Here is a 14,834-nt window from a genome sequence, read left to right as displayed (position 1 = left end):
CACGCACATACACACTCATGCACATACATAGCCATATACACAGACATACACAATCACGCACATACAAAGCCTTACACACAGACATACACACTCAAGCACAGACATACACACTCACGCACAGACATACACACTCACGCACGTACATAACCATACGCACAGACATGCACACTCACGCACATACATACACACTCACGCACATACACACTCACGCACATACATACACACTCACGCACATACACACTCATGCACATACATAGCCATATACACAGACATACACACTCACGCACATACATACACACTCACGCACATACACACTCATGCACATACATAGCCATATACACAGACATATACACTCACGCACATACATACACACTCACGCACATACATACACACTCACGCACATACACACTCACGCACATACATACACACTCACGCACAGACATACACACTCACGCACATACATAGCCATACGCACATACATACACACTCACGCACAGACATACACACTCACGCACAGACATACACACTCACACACGTACATAACCATACGCACAGACATACACACTCACGCACAGACATACACACTCACGCACATACATAGCCATAGCACAGACATACACACTCACGCACATACATAGCAATACGCACATACATACACACTCACGCACATACATAGCCGTACGCACAGACATACACACTCACGCACAGACATACACACTCACGCACAGACATACACACTCACGCAAAGACATACACACTCACGCACAGACATACACACTCATGCACAGACATAGCCATACGCACATACATACACACTCACGCACATACATACACACTCACGCACATACATACACACTCACGCACAGTTACACACTCACACACATACACACTCACACACAGACATACACACTCACGCACAGACATACACACTCACGCACATACATACACACTCACGCACATACACACTCACGCACAGACATACACACTCATGCACATACACACTCACACACACATAGCCATACGCACAGACATACACACTCAGGCACATACACACTCACGCACATACATAGCCATACGCACAGACATACACACTCACGCACAGACATACACACTCACGCACATACATAGCCTTACGCACAGACATAAACACTCACGCACATACATAGCCATACGCACAGACACACTCACACACAGACATACACACTCATGCACATACACACTCACACACACATAGCCATACGCACAGACATACACACTCAGGCACATACATACTCACACACAGACATAGCCATACGCACAGACATACACACTCAGGCACAGACATAGCCTTACGCACAGACATACACACTCACGCACATACATAGCCTTACGCACAGACATACACACTCACGCACAGACATACACACTCACGCACATACATAGCCTTACGCACAGACATAAACACTCACGCACATACATAGCCATACGCACAGACACACTCACACACAGACATACACACTCATGCACATACACACTCACACACACATAGCCATACGCACAGACATACACACTCAGGCACATACATACTCACACACAGACATAGCCATACGCACAGACATACACACTCAGGCAAAGACATAGCCTTACGCACAGACATACACACTCACGCACATACATAGCCTTACGCACAGACATACACACTCACGCACAGACATACACACTCACGCACATACATACACACTCACGCACATACACACTCACACACATACATAGCCATAAGCACAGACATACACACAGCTACACACACCCACACATATACACCAACTGTCGCTGAGGAGACATGGCTGATAATAAAAAATAATTATAACCATTGCCGACAGAGAAAAACACATACAATAAATAATTTAAGCAAATAAAAAAAAACATGAACATTAATCCATTTTATATACAAACTGAAAAAAGAGTGGGAAGAAGTGCAATTTATTTCATCCCACCCCATCCATAAATAGTAATAGTTACTTATTATAATGTATAATATATGAATCCCCACTAATCTTCACTTTATGACAAGATATAAATGAATTGCAACATTTTTATTCTACATCTCTTATTCGTATCTCTTATATCAACTTATTTTATATTTTAATAAACCTATGAAATGTAATGTAATACTAATTGCTTGTAATGTACAATATATGTTAATTAATACTATATAGACATAACATATGTGATCATATTCTATCTTAACACATTAACACTAGAACGCCAAAAGACAATTTTACACTAAATAACAAAATAAATAGAAAGTAAGTGTGTGTGTTGTTAACCCGGCCTTTATAAAGTGTTGCTTATCTTTACAACCTCAATCACACCTTAAGTCCAGGGAAAAAATGTTTATAAAACTCCATTTTCTCTTAAACTCCATTTAAGTTTCTGCCAAAATTCATTCATCTTCAACCTCTTGTCCCTGTCGAGGTCGCGGGGGGCTGGAGCCGATCCCAGCTGACATCGGGCGTGAGGCGGGGTCCACCCTGGACAGGACGCCAGTCTATCACAGGACACTTAGAGACGAACAGAGACAGACAACCATTCACACCTACGGGTGATTTAGAGTCATCAATGAACCGAACACCTGCACGACTTTGGACTGTGGGAGGAAACCGGAGACCCCGGAGAAAACCCACGCAGACACGGGGAGAACATGCAAACTCCACACAGAAGGGCCCCAGCCGGGATTCGAACCAGAAACCCTCTCTCTGTGAGGCGACAGTGCTAACCACAAAGCATTTTTATTTGTCCAAGTTTGAACTAACTTGAGTTAGATTCTGTTTCCTGTACGGATGTAGTACATAAGTAGATACATGGGGTGTCTGTGGCTCAGTGGAAGAGTGGATCGTCCTTCATTTGAGAGGTTGGCGGCTCAATCCCCACCTCCCCCAGATGCGCATGGGTGTGTAAATGTGGTGTGAATGGTTAGATTGGATGGTATGTTCATGTCCACTGCCATCAGTGTGAATGTCTGCGTGAACGGGTGAATGTGACAAACACTGTGAAAGCGCCTTGAGTAGTCAGAAGACTAGAAAGGCGCTTTATAAGTACAAGTTCATTTACCATTTACCAAACATACGTACATATAAACATGTGTGTGTCCAGTAGAGCATGTGCGATCATATCATATACTTTCTGTTTTCCTAAAAGGAGATTTATAATGACGTTGAAGTCCTGAACGATTGCCAGGATTCAACAAAATGTACGATTCAAAGGTATTTTAATGAGGTTTGGGGTTGAAAGACTGTGAACCTCTTCTTGAACTGACACCCTGAGTGTGTGTAGTTGTGATGTAACTACAGTTACAGCGCCTGTAAACTGCTGCAGCTATAAACACGTGTTGCCGTGCGCCGCCTGTTCTGTAAATCAAGTGTCACTTTACCTCGTAAAACTTTACTTCCTCTTGTGGAATTTATTTATTAGTCTGTGAAGCAGGTTGAGGGAGTGGGAATTATTACAGGATCGCTGCTTTAATACGATGATGTTGATCCAGCTCTAGGTAAGGCACAGACACCGGTTACTGCACCAGCCACTTATGGATGTCTACTACCACTGTTCAGCTCCTGGGGGCAGCAGATAGGCAGTAGATCATCTTATGTAACTGCGTGGCATTGGTTTGTACATTTTGTAAATGGTATTTGAATTAAAGTCATTATAAATGTCTGGCAGTTGCATTAAAGCCTCCGACCACCTGTGGCAGTGTTGTGCAGCATTGAGCAGCAGCACTCCAGTCAGTCAGTCCTTTAAACTGCTGATATGTTAGCTAGCTGCCAGTGCACCAGCTGGTATCTCAGTTAACACATTTACACAAGTTAGCAACAAAATCAAGAGCACCACTCCAAGTAGCACTATCATCGACAGAGTTTCCAGCTTAATAAACAGTAAGTACTTTTTAAAAATGCAATCCAATGCACCTTTCTAGTTGATGGTAGACATGCTTTGGACAAACTGCATCGTTAAAGTTGTATTATCTTGGCCGACAGAGAAACTACCACCACCCACCAGCTCACAAAGGTGTTACAGGGCCTAGCATATTAGCAAACAATTAGCCACATTAGCATTTATTAAAGTTCATGTTTCTGGCAACTGATGATGATTTAAGTGTCATGTCCACCCTCCTTTTAGCTCGGGTTTGGTCTGAGAGTAGCTGATAGTTAAGATGAGGACTAAACTTCACAGAAATCGTTTTTCAATTGTGCTGGTGTTGTGCATTCATGGATGGATTCATAAACAGGTCTACTGTGCAAATTCTAAAGGGAACATACTCAAAAAGAGTGGCCAAAAACAATCACAGAGATGCTAAATGACCACAAAAATACTAAAAATACACACAAAACCACCATAGAAAGATGGAAAGTGACCACAAGCAGACTCAAGAATTACCACAAAGAAACCCAAAATTACTACAGAGACACAAAATGACCTAAAACAGATGTAGGACCAACTAAAGCAGATGTAAAACCAACTTAAAAAAAATGCAAATCAGATAAAAAGAGATGCAGAACCAACACAAAACATTCAAAATGACTAAAATAGATGCAAAACAACTGCAAAGTAAAGCAAATTGACTAAAAATAAATTCAAATCCACCAGAAAAAGATGCAAAATTACTATCAGATGCAAAATCATCTTGAAAAAGTACCACAATAATAAAATCAGATGCAAAACCACCATAAAGGGATGCAAAATGACCAACATTATACTCTTTGATACTCTTGGGCGTAGGGCCAGTTCAGTCACTTCATTGTCCTAAATTTGAAACTTAAATTGCAGTTAGGTATAGAAGACATGAAAACACTCAAAAGCAAAAACAAGAGATACAAAAAGTGCCCTGGACATTTAATTATGCAGAACACAATAGTACCTCGGGATCTTGTTCACGAGTGAGGGGACGATGGAGCGTGAGTTTGGCCAGAGAATCGGAGCAGCGGGGGCGGAGCTGCAGTCGCTCTACCGCACCGTTGTGACCAAAAGAGAGCTGAGGAAGGCAAAGCTCTGGATCTACCGCTCAGTCCTGGTTCCTACCCTCACCTGTGGTCATGAAAGCTGGGTCAGGACCCAAAGAACCAGGTCGAGGGTACAAGCGGCCGAAATGTGTTTCCTCAGGAGGGGGGCTGGAGTCTCCCTTAGAGAGAGGGGGAGAAGTTCAGCATCCGTGAGGAACTCGGAGTAGAGCTGCTGCTCCTTTGCATTGAAAGGAGCCAGTTGTGCCGGTTCAGGATCATCTAGTAAGGATGAACCCTGGGGCCTCCCTTGGGAGGTGTTCCAGGCACGTCCAGCTGGGAGGAGGCCTCGGGGAAGACCCAGGACCAGGTGGAGAGATTAGATCTCCACACTGGCCTGGGAACGCCTCAGGATCCCCCAGTTAGAGCTGGTTAATGTGGCCCGGGAAAGGGAAGTTTGGGGTCCCCTGCTAAAGCTGCTGCCCCCGCGAGTTTTGACTCGCGTTACTCTGGAAGCGGGCATGGTTCAAGAGTAACAGGAGAGCGACTGCAGTGGAGCAGCCTTTGCTCAGAGTACTGCATTCATGTTTCACCATCAGTTGCTCATTCATGGCTACAAACAGACCAGAGATAACCAATCATATTGGTTCATTCAGTTGTACGACCTGGCCATTATCGCCTGACACTTCTCACTAACTACTCTGATGATATTCTCATGTCAACGCAGCTCCCTCTCCTTAATGTTGATGTGTGAGGAGCTTGCAGGGTAGCCTTGGCCACTAGTGTATGAATGAATGAATGAAGTGTATGTGAACGGGTGAATGCTGACTTGGGTTGTAAAGTTATTTGAGTGGGCTAAAGGTCTTTACTCATTGGGCCGTGACAAATAAACAATATGAAAATATTGTCTGCAGCGATGGCAGATGACAGGACGGGAAAGATTGCGATTCCACGGTTGGAAACAGCCGCGTTCAGTGCAATCTAAGAAGAGGAAGACCGATTCCCCAAAAGTGAGTCTACAAGAGCGTCTGACAACAAACGCAATAAAACGCGTATAAATATCGGCGTTGCGTTTCAAAGATGGAGAGAAGTTGGGGATAACACTGGTTTGAACTTGACTCGGGGCTCGCTGTTCTTCTCTTAGTAAACTGCTAACTGCTTTAACGACCACATTTGCTGTGATGGGGGTTAGGTTGTGTGGGCTGATTTACCATGTAAACAGCCTGCTCACAGCGGCTAACGATAACATTGTCGGAAGTTGCTAATACGTTAGCCTTGTGCTAACCATAGCCAAAGGCATACGGCTGCTGCTAATACAAGCTCAGGTTTATGTTGCTACGCTAGACTCCTGAATCATACTATTTCACCTCAAATGTCTTCACACACCTACAAGTTTGCCAAGAGTGACAGTGAATTCCCTTCTACAAGTTTAACAATAGCAATCATGGCCATGCCTGTTAAAGGGAAGGTTTTCGTTGCCACCGTACTCTGCGGGGGAATTGTTGGGTCTATGTTAACCATAAATAAGTCATAGAGTGTGGTCTCTACCTACTCTGCTAAGTGCTAAAGTGTCAAACTGCTGGAGTTTGGAGTGCACAGATGTTTTTGGAAAGGGCACCGTGGCTGCATCTGGGGCTCGGGGTCGCCCAAGACGACTGTGATTGGTTTAAAGAAATACAAAAAAGCCAGAGCGTTGTTTTTTTCCCCTCCCCTTAACCCTCCTGTTGCCCTCAAATTTTACTAACACCATTTATTCTAGGGGTCAATTTGACCGTAGCAATTTAAACATCTCCAAAATGATCAGAATCAATGTGTGACTCAAGTTAAGTCGGGTACTTTATGATTTTATTTAACAGAATGAAAAATATCACTGATGTTAAACTGCATGGAGGGATTTCTGTGTGTGTGTTTTAAAGTAAGTCTGTTATTTTAAGTGCTATTTTGTGTTATTTGTAACATCTGGAATGAAAGTAACGTCCGTTATCAAGGACAGCAGCATGAATTTGACCTCATATAATATTTGAATTGTAAAATAAACAATAATAATAATGATTAAATCATCCAGATGATCAAATTGACCCAAAGGAACACCGATGCGACAAGTACATGTACGATAAGAACAATAAAAAATATATATAATCATGATAATTTTAGGTTTTTTATCAGTTGTCCCCATAAAATTAGGAAAAGTCATAAATATAAAGCAAAAATACAAAAAAAGATGTCATTATTTAGAGGTGTTAAACATTAAATGGGGTCAAATTGACCCTTAGGAGAACAGGAGGGTTAAGTGAACTCGAGCAGCACATACTCCGTTGCTGACACAGCACTGCAGATCTAGACGGGCTAAGTCTGTGGATTTGGACTTTTTGAAGTTTCTGTTTATTTAAAAGCTATGAAGCCACAATGCACTAGTTTTTGTTTATGTACCTTATGAAACACGTTGTTGTGTATTTCTGTTCTCTCTCTGTTCTCCAGGAATCACATTTAAATTGACTGATGGACAGTGAGCGTCCTCTTTTTCAGCGCAGTTCTATTATTATTCTGTTAGTCTGTTGCCCTGCACTGACTGATTGACTGACTGGTTGATGAAGTGTCCAACACACACACACACACACACACACACACCCACACACACACACACTTTCCCTCCATTGTCTGGATGCCAAGCTGATGTGTAACCCCCCTCCTCTCAGCCTTCTATCACTGTAAATTTAGCAACAGAAGCTTCTCAGCTGCTCCTTTCCAAAACCTGAGCCCTCCTCTTCCATCCGCAGTATTTCACCCATCTCCTTCTCCAGGGTCATGCCAGCCTCCCCTCCTCTCTCCCCATCTCCCCCCACAAATCAACATATACACTAAACACACACACACGCACACACACAAACGCACACACCTCACTCTCATCCCACAGCCAATAAGGGCCTGATGAGCTCAAGTATCACTATAACACAAGGACTTATTCTCTGAGCGCAGCGTGCTGATTCTTACAGACCTTCATCGTCATCGTCCGAGGAGCTTCTCTTCCTCTCTGAGGTAAGATGACCACTGACTGGGCAGTGGCCCTGAAGGCACCCATCACTACTTAACTACATGTTTCCATCAACTTGTTTCTCCTTTTAAGCCAAAATCAGCTTGTTGTAGATTGGGTCTTTGTTGCTTTTTGTGTGCAGTCTCGGATCACCGTCCGCCCCTCCAACAGCTCCGCCGCTGCTGTAACCTCAGGAGACGTTTGAAATAGGCGTAGACATGTTCTGCTGCATGTCTAACATGTGTAGTGTATGTTTGGGGATGGTTAACAATCTGCCTCCAGAGCAGGAGTCCAGTTTCCCGAGAGCAGATTGATTTAAGAGCTTATTTAAAAAGTCACTTTGTGTCAATGAATCATATGTTTTATGCACATAGATCATCATTTTAAATAAGGATGTAAAAAACAAGGAGCTTTAGAGGGAAATAGATGATTGTATTTAAGTAATGAAGTGTTGTGATACACTGCTGAGTGCTCTGTGACATCAAGAGAAGTTTGCACCTTCATTTAATGTGATGCCGAGGCGTTCGGCTCAGCTGTGAAGCTGGGAATTGCAACCATACATGTATTTTACTATTGATGATTTCCATCTCTAATTTGGTCTGACTTGATTCGGACTGTTTTTACCTGAGCGCAGCAGCGTTATACTTATATATCTGTAAGTCCAGTTACACTTACATTCACCTCCAAATAGCACGCTTGCCGCACTGGCACAGGGGTCTGTCGTTGGACGGAGACCAACAGAATTTTCCAATATGAACGTAATTCCTCAGGATACAGTGCTTGTGCTTAAAAGAGGCTCAGATGGGTGGTCGACACACATGCCCCCAAAATCCCGACTAAACATTGTGCTCGTATCGGCATGTTGAACTTTAAACGTGAACTTTGAACACCAACATAGCTTCAGAGGCCGTCCGTCTTTGAGAGCTGAGCTTTTGAGATAGTGATGATTTAAAAAGGTCTGTTTGCCGTCTGACGCGAAATATATACAGCAACTCGGGTGTATCGTGTCTAAATACGTCTCATATTGGCATTTGAATCTCTCGATTGGCTCAAGATGTAACTCTCCTCCGCAGTCTCACCTGTTTCATTGGCCTTTTGGTTTCGGTGCTGAGTTTTAGTTTCAGAACGACTCAGAAACACTTCACAGCATTCAGTGCTACATACTCAAGAAATGAAGTGACCATCCACTAAATATACGGAGTGGTGAAGTGTCGGCATGTACTGAGCGAATGCTGGACTCACAGAGGTGAGGCCGCCGGCAGCTGTGAGTCGATCAAAGAGCTCGTTTGTTGGAGAGGGATGCTCATTGGCTGTTCGAGTGCCGAGGATCCTCCCACTGGACCGAGCCGGGGGGATTAAAGCTGCTATTTGGACACCGTTCCTCAGCTGATGGGTAGAAATATGATCCAGAACTAATCCTCCCAGTCCCCTGCAGCTGTGCTCACTGCTAAGTGTGAAGGAGTCATCCAAAGACAATTTATATTTATCAAATATGATGTACAGTGAGCCGAAATCCTCCCATATTGTCTCCCCGGCAGAGCTGCTCCTCTCTCCTCGTCCCCTCTGGACTTGGATGTTACAAAGACGTCATCAGACTAAGATGTTTTACTGTAAAGGGTCAGCTGTAGCAAGAGCCCAGAGGCAGATTAGAGGAGGCGTTCTCCGTATATAGGATTGAAGTTTATGAGCTGTTAAAGTTGGTTATGAATCCAGGAAAGAGGTCGTAGTTCAACACAAATCAGGCGTTGGTGTTGGTGGGCTGTCGGTGCCAGCAGTTGTGTTATACGGGACGCTCAGTGTTGAACTGCGTAAAGGTAAAAGGGTCGATTCACCCAGAAAGATATTCCCTCTAATGTACCCTTTAGTCCCATCTAGTCATGCAACTTGTGTTAGTTTAATTTGCCCAAGTGTTGAGATTTCGGCCTCCTCTCCAGTACGACGGAGGTGGAAAAATAACTCATCTTTGTCTGTGTCTGAAACCGTCCTCTATTAACCAGGTAGTGCAGCCTTTCTCAAAGTTATGGTCAGAGTTTTTGTTTGTCAGTCGGCAGAGATAAATGCATAACAGTGCTATATGATAATTCATTTTCCTGATTTAAACAGAAGACTGTTGGTCTGTTCAGATCAGTATGTGTGTGGAGCTGTTAATGATAACATATCCTCTCTCCAGCTGACGCCTTCCTGCTTCTATATGTTATGAAGTTGTTAGAAACGTAACATTTCATTCATTCTTCTTCAACCGCTTATCCCGGGGTCGGGTTCGCGGGGCTGCTGGAGCCGATCCCAGCTGACATCGGGCGTGAGGCGGGGTACACCCTGGACAGGACGCCAGTCTATCACAATGTTCTTTTATAATGAAATAATTCAATCACGGGCTACACGGTGGTGTAGTGGTTAGCACTGTCGCCTCACAGCGAGAAGGTTCCAGGTTTGCATCCCGGCCTGGGCCCTTCTGTGTGGAGTTTGCATGTTCTCCCCGTGTCTGCGTGGGTTTTCTCCGGGTTGTCCGGTTTCCTCCCACAGTCCAAAGACGTGCAGGTGTTCGGTTCATTGATGACTCTAAAATCACCCGTAGGTGTGAATGGTTGTCTGTCTCTGTTCATCTCTATGTGTCCTGTGATAGACTGGCGTCCTGTCCAGGGTGGACCCCGCCTCACGCCCGATGTCAGCTGGAATCGGCTCCAGCACCCCCCGCAACCCCGACCCCGGGATAAGCAGTTGAAGATGAATGAATGAATGAATAATTCAATCACGACCTTTTCAAATTTCCCCTCCACTCGAAAAAAGTGTTCAAACTCCGACGCATCTTGATGAGCGCACTGCCGGTCAACCTTAGAAGCTAAGTAGTTACCGGGGGGTCTCAAGCTACCACGAGTACGCGCGAGAGTACGTGTATGTGTACGCGCGGGAGTACGGGCACGAGCAGCGCAGAGCGGGGTGAGGCCAGACGCAACATTTTCTCAATGAGGGAGACACTGAAGATGTGCTTCCAGTTCCGTCTCTGAGGGGGTTTTCAGTTCACCGATGTCGCCCTAATTTACAGCGTCAACGAGTGACAGACAAACGCAAAATAAAGAGAAATAGATTTTGCATGTGAAATGGTTTGTTGTGTTCTTCATTAGTAGTTTTTAATTGTAAGGGAAGTTTTAAACCTGGGGAATCATTTCTCTTGAAGGTCTTACTGTATAGTGCCCTTAACCCTCCTGTTCTCCTAAGGGTCAATTTGACCCCATTTAATGTTTAACATCTCTAAATAATGACATCTTTTTTTGTTTTTTTGCTTTATATTCATGACTTTTCCTAATTTTATGGGGACAACTCATAAAAAACCTAAAATTGTCATGATTATATATATTTTTTTATTGTTCTTATCATACATGAACTTGTCGCATCGGTGTTCCTTTGGGTCCGTTTGATCATCTGGATGATTTAATCATTATTATTATTGTCTATTTTATAATTCAAATATTATATGAGGTCAAATTCATGCTGCTGTCCTTGATAACGGACGTTACTTTCATTCCAGATGTTACAAATAACACAAAACAGCACTTAAAATAACAGACTTACTTTAAAACACACACACAGAAATCCCTCCATGCAGTTTAACATCAGTGATATTTTTACATTCTGTTAAATAAAAACATAAAGTACCCGACTTAACTTGAGTCACACATTGATAATGATAATTTTTGAGATGTTTAAATTGCTACATTCAAATTGAGCCCTAGAATAAATGGTGTTGGTAAAATTTGAGGACAACAGGAGGGTTAAAAAAACATCAAAAGTGCTAACAACCCCACATGGGTTGATATTTTTCTAATTACTCCTCACTATTGAGTAAACTTAGTGTGCATTATATATATGGAGTAGTGAACAAGGGAGGGATTTTGGACGCTGCATGTTCAAATTCGAACAAAAGTAGATAAATAAAGTCCCTTTCACACATGCAGTCTTTCCATTTCCTGCATGCATGGGGTCATGTGTGAATGAGAGCATTGGTAGATCTATACTCCCACTGTCTCCCCTCAAGACCAAGCGTTACGTAAACATAGTTGCGCTGAAAGCAGGAACATTAAAGGCCGTTTCCATGAATGAATGTAGCACCTGTATGATTTCTTAGAAGTCCGAAATGCCTGAAGGGTTATCCCGATAATTAACTGGCAAACGATGTGTGAAAGAGGCTTTAGTTACATACTGCCCTTTATGCCTCCTGCCATGTCGAGCAGCAACAAAGGATTTCCACCCCTGAGTCCTGTCTATTTAGGGCGGACTTTTGGACCGTACCCCAGATCTGCTTCAGGGGCGTTTAAGTTCTCTCTCTCTCTCTCCATCGTTCACCATCAGGTTTCCTTGCGTCGTCCCTTTCTTACTGTCGGAGCCAAACACCTCTCCTGAGCAGCATGTGTGTCCCAAAACCCGCTGCTTTTTGTTGTTTTTTTTGGCGCCCATGTTAATAGGTCGGATCAGCCGCATAGCCCGGCTGAGCAGTGCGATTCAAGGTCTATTTTTACTACGACGCACGGTTCACAGCAAGATGAGACAGTGAATGATCTTTTGACAGTCGTGATGATGTTATAACATCACTTTCACTACAGTCACAAGGTGTGTATATGTTGGATACGTTGGTTGGTGATGGTGTAAAGCCAAAAGAGTTTTCTGAGGCTCCTCGTGTGGAAAGCTCGGAGAGGTCTTGGAGATCCATCTACCTGTATATCGGTGTATCAGTGAGGGGGTTTTGTGTGGTTTTGCAAAGTCAAGATCTTCATCAAGTCTTCCCAGAAGTATTTTTCATCGTTATAGAGAAGGGTTTTTAATATTGCAAATGTTCCTAAACGCAGCAATGAGTGACTTTCAAGAGGTGCGATTGAAACACGTCGCCATAGTTGGCTCCAAAAGTAAGACAAAGGAATCGAACAGTTTTCCCCAAAGTGTCATATGTAGCTTTAGCTTGCGCAGGTCGAGATGATTAGCTTAGCATTAAGACTAAAAACAAGAAAACAACCAGCCTGGCTCTGTCAGATATTTCTAACGCTCAACACAACATATAATCTGTGATTATTGGCTGTTTCTTCCTGAAGTCTTGTTGCCGTTGCCCAGCAACCAGCTGAGACCTTAATGGGCGTTCACATGATAAGCTATTTGCGCTGGGCTCACCGCGAGTTTGGGCGCAGAGACCCAGTAAACGGCTAAATCAACGTTAATATTATAGCAACCTTTAAACTGCCTATTCACAAACCTGGTGTGATGATAATAAACCTCCAAGCATTTATGTTTCTTCCGTGATCGTGTTACGACTTTAAAGTTCGTGGAACTCGGACGCAGTACGTTTTTCCTCCATCTTTGTATCCGGCTTCATGTCGCTCTCTAGTTGCCTAGGAAACATAAACGTCACACTCAAAGCTTTTATCTCATTGGTTGTGCTTTTGACCTTTGAGCGCAGCAGCAGAGAGGCAAATCTGAGCGGTGAGCGCGCTTCGGCTACATTTGGCGCTTCAGCCTACTTCATAGGAAATTAATGGAACAGCCGCCGCAAAGCGTTGTAACCGTGTATCGTCTGTAGGGACCCTTAGGCTAAATACCTCCCTGTTTGTTTTTACTCTTTAGTTCTTGTGTGGCATAATTAAATTAAATATAACGTGTTGATCAGTTAGCTTTAGAGATGCTAAAGCTAGGCTAGATTCTGTTACCGGCAGACAGAGCCATGCTAGCTGTTTCCAGTCTGTATGCGAAGCTAAGCTAACTAGCTTTATTTCGTACAAACATGATCTTCTCATTTTAGCAAATGCAAACAAGTGCGTTTAGGTCAAAAGTACGCCTTTTGTCAAGCAGATCTCCATTTTACTAATTATTATTTTAAAAGAATAAAATAAACTGGAGAAATTTGGTATTTCTTAACTTTTTTTTTCTTATTTCTTAACACAATCACACAGTTTCTGCTGCTTTTTGAACCCTGTCCGCTCATCAGGCTCTTTGTCTTCCCCCTCAGGTGTGAAGTCTGCTGTCACCATGTCCGACACTGAGGAACTGTAAGTGTCAACGACAAACACACACTCATTGGCGCCTTCAAATGTAACTTATTATGGGAAGTCATGTACTCCATTTGCTCGGGGCTCGGTAAAGTTACTGGAGCACCTTTGCTAGGCAATGGCACCGGCAACACGGGCGCCAAAAGACTCCACTTGTCGTTCTTCGCTTCTTTCCGAGAATCGTGGGCTTAAAGAAAAGATGAGGCTGTTGGGAATAACAACATGTTCCTCTGACATTTTATGAAATTACAAAGTCTATATGATTAAAATGACAATTTATGAACTAACCGACATCCATAGCTTCCGCCAGCAATCACGCCACAACCCGTGAACTGCTCTGTTTGGCGAGCACATTCGAAGGCACCAAAAGTCTTCTGTCGTTTCAGAAGTTTTACCTTTATTCAGAAACAAACTGATGTAGAGAAGTCAGCTCATGTTTCATGTTTGAGAGACTTATAAATGTCCTTTGTTTCATGTTTCAGGGATCAGCTCGAGGGTAAGTGACCACCAATCAGTTTGTTAGATTTCATATAAACGTAGCATAAGTTATATATAAGAAATAAAATATGCAAGATGTGCGACTCATGGCGTAGAGTAATGAGACACAATGCTTTGTATACAGTTAATAGAAGTTGTTGTTGTTTTTATTTAAAGATGTTTTTATGGACTTTCAAGGCAGAAATGTATTAAATCCTAAATATATTGGAAATAAGCCACAAATGCACTGCTAATATATATATATATATATATATATTTATTTTTTAAAGCCTACATATTGTAAAAGTGTGTCACAATGTCCTACGA

General features: G+C 43.1%; 1 long non-coding RNA gene across 1 annotated transcript; it reads left to right on the top strand.

Annotated features, from left to right (window-relative positions):
• The first annotated feature begins 7,461 nt into the window (after window positions 1-7,461).
• On the top strand, window positions 7,462-14,727 carry LOC310946215. The gene is made up of 3 exons (XR_014593182.1): window positions 7,462-8,006; window positions 13,991-14,030; window positions 14,513-14,727. It is a non-coding gene; the product is annotated as an uncharacterized lncRNA (long non-coding RNA).
• Window positions 14,728-14,834: the final 107 nt, after the last annotated feature.

Source organism: Echiichthys vipera, assembly GCF_963691815.1.
Source record: "Echiichthys vipera genome assembly, chromosome: 1".
NCBI classification, from domain to species: domain Eukaryota; kingdom Metazoa; phylum Chordata; class Actinopteri; order Perciformes; family Trachinidae; genus Echiichthys; species Echiichthys vipera.
Note: the sequence above shows the minus strand (reverse complement) of the source record. Positions and strands in the feature narration are given on the sequence as shown.